This window comes from Polypterus senegalus, chromosome 17 (assembly GCF_016835505.1).
Source record: "Polypterus senegalus isolate Bchr_013 chromosome 17, ASM1683550v1, whole genome shotgun sequence".
NCBI classification, from domain to species: Eukaryota; Metazoa; Chordata; class Cladistia; order Polypteriformes; family Polypteridae; genus Polypterus; species Polypterus senegalus.
Genome location: NC_053170.1, coordinates 21,263,877 through 21,273,248, shown reverse-complemented (window position 1 = coordinate 21,273,248; position 9,372 = coordinate 21,263,877). Strand labels below are relative to the sequence as shown.

General features: G+C 41.4%; 1 long non-coding RNA gene across 1 annotated transcript; it reads left to right on the top strand.

The window, feature by feature from the left end:
• The first annotated feature begins 2,949 nt into the window (after positions 1-2,949).
• On the top strand, positions 2,950-9,068 carry LOC120518128. Its single transcript, XR_005631185.1, has 3 exons — positions 2,950-2,992; positions 7,665-8,191; positions 8,946-9,068. It is a non-coding gene; the product is annotated as an uncharacterized LOC120518128 (long non-coding RNA).
• Positions 9,069-9,372: the final 304 nt, after the last annotated feature.

Sequence of the window (9,372 nt, the reverse complement as noted above, 5' to 3'; positions counted from 1 at the left end):
ATTTGTTAAACCATTGTTAATGTTTGTGTCATGCCATCCATACGAATGAGAAATGCAATACATTTTATTATTAAAAATGTTTGTGATGCACCATCTGTTGGAATGTCAAATGCAATGTATATGTCTCTGTTATATCCCACTTGGTATTGGATTCATAAAAGCAGTGTTAATGTTTGTGATGCTCCTTCTATTGGAAAGACCAATGCAATGCATTTTGTTACTAAAAATGTTTGGGATGCACCATGTGTTGAAATGCCAAATGCAATGCACATGCCTCTGTTATATGCCATTTGGTATCAACAACAACAACATTTATTTATATAACACATTTTCATGCAAAATGTAGCTCAAAGTGCTTTACATAATGAAGAATAGAAAAATAAAAGACATAGTAAGAAAATAAAATAAGTCAGCAATAGAATAAGAGTAAGTTTCAATGGCCAGGGTGGACAGAAAAAACAAAAAAAAAACTCCAGACGGCTGGAGAAAAAAATAAAATCTGTAGGGATTCCAGACCATTAGACCACCCAGTCCCCTCTGGGCATGGGTATGGGAATCATAAAAGCAGTCTTAATGTTTGTGATGTTCTATAACTTGGATTGACAACTGTAAGGCATTTTATTACTATAAATGTTTGTGATGGGTCATCTGTTGGAATGATAAATATGCTTATGTCTTTGTCATATGCCTTATGGTATGGGATTCATAAAAGCAGTCTTAATGTTTGTGATGTTCAGAGATCTTTTTTTTTCCTTTGATATTAAAGTGTCCTTTTCTGTTGATCAGTGTCAATGAAGCCAAATTCAAGTCACTGCGATGCAATGTTATATAAGTCTACAGTCATACAGAACCTCATGTTAAGTCCAACATGCCACCTCAGAGTTTCCCTAACAGTGCACATTTGCGCCTATTCTTACTCCACTCATCACGATGATGGCGGCTCTTGTAACACATCATTGAGGCCATCAAGTGGGAGGATTCCATCCATGGCGTGAAGATGTCGCCAGGCTGTCAGTGTTAATGCCAGTATGAGAGCACTGGCACAGCTTAAAGCAAAGCGTAGCAGTGAATGACTATCCTGATTGGAGTATACAAGAAAAGAGCACAGGAGCACCAAGTGGGCTCTTGCACTGTGCGTGTGTGTGTGTGTGTGTGTGTGTGGCTTCAGTCCTAAATGAACTTTCCTTTAATTACCTCTGAGGTCCTCGAGTATCTGATTCACCCAAAGCAGATGTTACCAGTGACACGTTTTGTTAGGCCAGAGAGAGAGAGAGAGACATACTTAGGCATCCATCATTATTATTATTATTATTATTATTATTATTGAACAGCATGGGAGTGCGGTGGGTAGGACTGCTGCTTGTGTCTACATGGGGCTTTCCTCCGAGTATTCCAGTTGTTTTTCGACATAAATCTTTTGCAACTAGTGCAGAATGCAGCTGCTAGAATCCTAACTAGGAAAAGAAAATCCGAACACATCTCTCCAGTTTTAATGTCACTACACTGGTTGCCTGTGTCATTCAGGATTGACTTTAAAATTCTGCTTATGGTTTATAAAGCCTTAAATAATCTTGCCCCATCTTATATATTAGGGTGTCTGACATCTTACATTCCAAATCGTAACCTCAGATCCTCAAATGAGGGTCTCCTTAGAATTTCAAGAACAAAACTTAAAAGAAGTGGTGAGGCGGGCGGCCTTCTGCTGTTATACACCTAAAATCTGGAATAGCCTGCCAATATGAATTCACCAGGCTGATACAGTAGAGCACTTTAAAACACTGCTGATTACTTTAACATGGCCTTTTTATAACTTCACCCAATCCTGATACTCTGTATGTTCTGTTCATCATAATAACTATTAATGGTGGCTCTAAAATCCGTACTGACCCCTACTCTCTCTTCTGTTTCTTATTCCAGCGCCACCACCACCTACTCAAAGCTTCATGATGCTCCAACAATGATGGATGGATTAAAAGGCAGAACTCTACGTGACCATCATCATCATCAAGCCCTTCCGTGAGAACCCTAAATCCAAAGAGGACTGTTTCATGTATGTTAGGTAGGATGCCCAGAGGGGACTGGGCGGTCTCATGGTCTGGAATCCCTACAGATTTTATTTTTTTCTCCAGCCGTCTGGAGTTTTTTTTGTTTTTTCTGTCCACCCTGGCCATTGGACCTTACTTTTATTCGATGTTAATTAATGTTGACTTATTTTATTTTCTTATTGTGTCTTTTATTTTTCAATTCTTCATTATGTAAAGCACTTTGAGCTACTGTTTGTATGAAAATGTGCTATATAAATAAATGTTGTTGTTGTTGTTTTCCACATCTCCAAAGACAAGCAGGTCAGGTTAACGGGCCATGGTATGCATGCAGGTGCAGCAGTGTGCCCGGGTGAACTGGCACTGCGTCCAAGGTCTCAATCTGCCTTGCCAGCGTGGCCTCCCGTGACCCCTAGTGTTGTATTAAGCAGGCTTGAGAACAGATCTCTATTACTTATTTTGTAAAAGACTTTTATCAAAAGCGTCTAACAAAGTTATGGCCGGTAAAAGAACCTGAAAGCCTAAATAGTTTGAGGAGAAAAGTGGGCCACTAGAGCAGGCTGGCAAAGGGCTAGATCAATCTTGGGGATGGATGGCACACACGTGCCAGGAGATAATGGATGGGTTTGTTAATAAAAGATTCAACAAGCCAAACCGAAGTTGACTCTGAGGTGAGCAGGGAAAGGGAAGGTGGAGGTGAAGGGATAAAGGTCTGGGCACCAAGTGGGCATCTCTCACTTGTTGTTACATTTAGGGAATCTAAAAGGCTGCTTTTCTTTCTTTCTTTCTTTCTTTCTTTCTTTCTTTCTTTCTTTCTTTCTTTCTCTCTCCAGCTCTTCTCTATGCGCTGATATCAAATTACTAATTTAAATTGGATCAGCCTCAGAGTCTCATTAGCAGTAATTACATTTCAGTGAAGCCACACTCAGTCCCACGCGCTGTCAAGAAGGGTAAGGCCTAAATTGTCAGACTCTGGGGGATTTCGTACTTGGAGGTGGGGAGGGGGGGTTGCTGTTTGGGAGGGGGCGTCATGGCAACACCCACAGAGTCGCAATTCAACAGGAAAAGAAAGAAAAAGTGATAAGAATTTCATCTTCAAGTCAGGGGGATCAATGGGAGGCGGATTAAAATGAAAACTCTCTTCATTAGCAGCGTATTCTCTCGATGGAAGCTCCGCGTTTGACCGACTGAAATAAGCTGAGCTCCTTCTGGCATGTTTTTTTTTTGCCGTTTTTATTTTTAACGCCTGTTTTGAATGATAATTGTCGTTTAAGGTGTTTGCTGTAAACAATGCAATGCACATCTTTGGCACCTCGTGGTATCCACGGAGGGGTGCCGACTAAAGCGGGTCGTCCGACGTGCGCCACATTCACACTTGTTACACTCCGATACTGACTCAGAAAATGACGACCAAAATGCGTATTCCTCATTTGAAAAAAGGATTTTGGGGACATGCCTGTTTCTGCAGCCACTCTTGGTGACAACGCAGGATGTTTTTACACAGTCAGCGTGTTTTATTAATTCACCAAGCCATTAGCAGTGTGAAACGATTTCCAGGACGTCACTATTGTAGTGCCGGCTCTTTTAGTGATAACTCCGAATATTATTAGTTTAATATCTTATATTAACTCTAAAAGTTGTTAAAAAAATTTGTTTTAATGAATTGAAAGCCGAATTTGAATACGTGGATTTGTTATCAGTAGACCCCCTGAAATATTTCAGTATTTCGTGATGCTACACGTTCACAATCTATTGTTACCTTAAAAAGCTCTTACTGGGCTGCCACTTCAGTTACCACTGGCAGTTCGGGGAATCTTACAACACCTTCACGTTCAAGGCTATTAGACTTAAACATCTGCATATCTAAACTAAATAAATGATTTCTGAGACATCAGATGTGTTTGAGAAACAGCAGCATCATCTAATAAAGGGCAGATCTTCAGTCTCCATACGTTTATACTGCGCTTCCAAAAGAGGCGAGCTTTAGGGCGAGGTTAGCGTTGGTAAATACATGCACTTTGTTTAATTACTCTAACAACAGCAGCCGAAAAATAACACATCCCTTACTGAGCGTGATGGCCTTTAGGGTACCTGAGAAAATGGGACCACCTGCTGGCCTGCCATTCTCTGGGACTCTGAGGTGGCAAATTCTGTCTCTTAGAGTGTCTGAGGGGTGTCAGGGCACAGGGACCTGAGAGTGTCTGTTTGTATTTGGATAGATAGATAGATAGATAGATAGATAGATAGATAGATAGATAGATAGATAGATAGATAGATAGATAGATATGAAAGGCACTATAAGATAGATAGATAGATAGATAGATAGATAGATAGATAGATAGACATGAAAGGCACTATATAATAGATAGATAGATAGATAGATAGATAGATAGATAGATAGATAGATAGATAGATAGATAGATAGATTGATATGAAAGGCACTATATAATAGATAGATAGATAGATAGATAGACAGATAGATATGAAAGGCACTATATAATAGATAGATAGATAGATAGATAGATAGATATGAAAGGCACTATATAATAGATAGATAGATAGATAGATAGATAGATAGATAGATAGATAGATAGATAGATAAATATGAAAGGCACTATATAATAGATAGATAGATAGATAGATAGATAGATAGATAGATATGAAAGGCACTATATAATAGATAGATAGATAGATAGATAGATAGATAGATAGATAGATAGATAGATATGAAAGGCATTGTATAATGGATGTTCTCCCACCCTGTTATGGTGCTGCCATGGTCTCATATCCTGGTCTTGTGTCCTTTCTTTTTATTTATTTATTTATTTATTTATTTATTTTTGTATATTCTTTTGTAAATTATATTTCTGTAGTTGTTCTTGTTTCCCCACTTTTTGTATTTTGTTTTTCCCTAATGAGTATTTAGTGTATTCATGTTTTGCTGTTTATTATGGATTTCCATTTACTTTTCAATTACGTTGTGAAGCAGGCGGAGACTGTTCATTAGTGCCCCCCACCCCCCCATTGCTGTGTTGCTGTAATTGATTGCAGACATTGATTCAGAGAGGTCAAAGATGGAGGCTGCTGGTTTTTTGTGGAGGTTGATTTGGAGAGGAGGGGGTTACAAAGGAGTGAGGGTGTCTGGTTATGTCAATTGGTTCCTGGACATTGGTGAGGGCAGTTTGGTGACAGAGGTTGTTTTCAGGCGTGGTGACCAGGATGAGGATGATTTTTTCCCCTGAATGTTGAGTGGGGTGGGGTGGTCCATCTACTGGTTGTAATAAATGGTTTCTACTTGCTATTAGTTGATTGGTTACAGTGGATGATTTTGTCATTTGGGGTGGATGGGGCTCTGGATATCTTCCCCCATGCCCCCCGCCCTTCTGGTTCCACCACTGCACTTACCAAATTTTTGTTGTATGCCACTTGTGCCAAGGGGTTGAGTCCTCCTGATGCCCCACCTATTAGACCAGAGACATTGGCTTAGAGTTATGTTTTTTCAGCTTTTTTCTGGATTTAGATTTTTGACTTTTGGAACTTTGCAAGTGCTCTTGTTTTTGATTCTCTGGTCATGATCTGTACTTTTGTTATTCAGATTTCCTGTGGACTGTGGGCTTGAATTTGTTAACGTTTCATTTACCTGTCAGGCAAGTAATTCTGCTTTCATGTCCTTTCATTTTGTTTTACTGTTTGCAATACATTTAAATTTTTTTTTTCATGGTTCCCCTCTCTTTTCTTTGTATTGAATTCAAGCTTACCTCTTTTTCGGGTAGTGCAGGCCACAAAGCCTGCTTCTCAAGTTTGAGGTCAAGCTTGTTTCTGTTTCTAGGCTTCACACAGTAACTCCTGATCTAAACGTGTTTGAGCTCCTAATTTGTACCTCACTCTTTCTCTCTCTCACACACACACACACATATATACACACACACAGACTCTATCTAGCACTAGAGCACCAATTAACCTGGTGACATATCTGTTAGGTTCACCCAGAGACTCCTCAAGTCTCCATCACGACCACATATAGTATTTTTTACCTTCCAGCTGGGCAGTAACATAAACTCCACTCTTTTGCGCCACTCAGCTGTTCCACATATGTTACAACTCATTTCACAATTTTTAGAAAAATAAAATAAAGCCTGCAGCGGTAACTCTTATAGTTGGGGTCTAGAGTCATACGGCGAGAGCGGAGGTCACCAAATGGCATTACACTCTCAAAAGGCTGACTGCCCTCTGGTGGCTCTGAGGACCACGAGCAGGCAAATGAACATCGGGCCAGCAGTACTTTGTCATGAGAAGCCCCCAGCCTGCTTTCTCCCCAAGAGCACTCCGTTTCCACACGTCAAGCTTCACTCTGTATTCCTGATGCATCATCAATGTCCCATCGGCCATTCGGAGTTTGTCCGGCATGTTCCTTCTGTTCTGCTATGTGAAGAAGCTGAGTATGAAGTTGCCTCGTAGGAACCAGTGTGGGCCTTCGAGTTGGTGGTGAAAGCGATGGACAGATTGTGTTTGCCGTGCTCATCTGTTTGCTTTGTAAGATTCCTTTAGGGATTTTTGGGAGTGGGCTTCAATGAACAACTTCTGTGGAGGTCTGCCATTTGATATTTGAAACTCATTCTCATGTAGGAAAAGTGAAATATGTTGTACTAAGGTTTTCAGCCCTTGCAACAAACATGTCTGTTGAGATCGAGAGGAGTGGAAGACAACACGGTGGGGGAGACACGCCATTAATCACACAATCTAAAGTGACGATTCACTTCTTGTTAGCCTGGAGTGAACACCACAAGCACACGTTACACTACAAGTGCACCATGCTGCCACCTACAGCTACTTAAAATAATGACATGATGATATTTGAGCTGTAGGGAAAATAAGGGAGGGGAGGGGGAAGATAATAATAATACGAATAATTCTTTACTTGTATTTAGTGCTTTTCTCACTCACTGCTCAAAGTGCTCTCCACGCAGGGAGGACCCGGGAAGCAAGCCCACAATCTTCTTACTGCATGGGGCCTATAATGGCTTATAAATCTGAGGTGAGCGATCAACAGCTAGTCCACACTAATGGCTTGCAAGAGGCCAGAGATGAAAGATCCCTTAACCAGCGTCCTTAAGGATTCACACTGTCATGGATTCGTGTTAAAATGTCACCATTTGAAATGCATGCCAGTAACACCCACTCAGACCTGTTCCACTAATTCTATTGCCATGCAGGCGCGCCTCTTGTGTGATAAGGGGCAGCGTGATATTTTTAGGGACTCGTAACACAGATAAAGATGGTGCAAGCGCCTCTCACGAAACACTGCATCCCAGGTCACCCCACCGAGCTTACTGCCATATCTTTCACTTCCATCCAATATCGCACAAGGCACTTCTCCTGACAGACATGCTGTGTGCTCGGCAGACCCTTTCTGTCACGTGCAGATCGTAGAATACGTGCTTGAGATGAATACAATCAGCTGGCCTGTGCAATGTCCTTCGCTGTCACCAGAGCTCACCACAGTTCTTTTCCTGTGTCACACACGTGTGCTTAGGAGGCAGCCAAAAGGTCCAAATGAGAGTGAAAGTACAACAGATAGAAGATTGCAGGCAAATATTAACGCCTTGTTCTCTTTCCCAACAGACCTACAGAAGAATAGCCAATTGTTTTCATCCCAGCCGGACGACAACAATTCCCTTACCAATCTTATGACATCCCTTCCGGCCCCGAACAATAACTTCACTTTGGGTCCCCATCTGATGACATCACTTCCATCCTCTTCCAATGACGGCACTTCCGGTCCCCACATGATGACGTAACTTCTGGTCCGCATCTGATGTCGTCACTTCAATCCTCTTCTGATCACGTAACTTCTGATCCCCCTATGATGACATCACTTCTGGTCACTATCTGGTGTCACCACTTCCATCCTCTTCCGATGACGTAACTTCTGATCCCCCTATGGTGACGTCACTTCCGTCACCTCATTGAAGGCATCACTTCCAGTTCTTGTACTCATGTCATTTCCTGCTCCTCTGTTTGTTGTAATTTGACTTCCTCTTTCATGATATAAAAGAACACTACCGATTGTGCCCTGTGGTCAACTGTAAATCTGACATCTGACCAGAAGATCAGTCACTATTCATCACTCTTCATCTGGAGACCACACGGTGAAGCTTCCCCAGCACTTAATGCTTGTTTTTGTGTTCTTATTTTGTGACACCTGTCAGGTGCCGCTGTGGTTTTATGGTTAGCCATGGTGTGATGATGAGGCATGAATCCACATAATAGCCTGACATGAGAAGGACCCAAAGCCCTATTTTGTGGCTGAGGTACCCTGCACATACAATTCATGGGTACTAATGTGTCACAGCAAATAGTGTCATTTGAGACCAAGATCATGGCTCAAGGCCCAGGGGAGATTTTGTGTGACTGAGAGACAACCCTTAGCAGCTGTATATACTTGTATATGTCTACTGTATAATAAAACACTAAGGTCTGTGTGTCTGATTGGTCTGTTTGGCTTCTGTGACGCAACAAAAGAGGAAGTGCATGTGTGAGACGCATGTGAAAGAGTAAAGACAAATGAAACACGTGGTGCTTTCAAAGACAGCAAATAGGAGGTGAGAGGTCCTTAGAAAACAATGAGAGAGCCTGACAAGCGGGCTTTACGGGAATGTGTTTGAGAGATGGAGCGCCAGACATTCACACGCAGACAGATACAGAGGAAAGGTGCACATAGGGCAAGAGATAGCAAAAATGTTTGAATTATTCGATTATCTGTCTTCAAAAGGTAGCGTGCCTAAAGTATATATTGTCACACACGTGTGCTTAGGAGGCAGTCAACAAACCATGAGTTAAGTGAAATATCGCGAGACGAAGAGTTGATTTGCTGTACTGACATCTCTCTCTCTTTATCATCAGGCCCAAAGAAGAAAAATAACTCACCTGCTATACTTCTGGATTCACAAAATGGCTGCATACAGTCACTTTCCACTTCCCGTTGATGACATCACTTCCAGTTCCTTTCCTATCCAGTTCCTTTCCTATGACATCACTTCTGTCTCACTCATGATGACATCACTTCCAGTTCCTTTCCTATGACATCACTTCTGTCCCACCCCATGATGACATCACTTCCAGTTCCTTCCCTATGACGTCACTTCTGTCTCTCCCATGATGACATCACTTCCAGTTCCTTTCCAATGACTTCACTTCTGGCCACAACATTTCTAACCACCATTTTTTTCTGTATAACTGGTTGTTATCAAATGCTTTGGTTTTTGATCGCTTTCATTATTTTTCTACAACATAAGAATATTTCTTTCTTATTACTATATTTATATTGTCA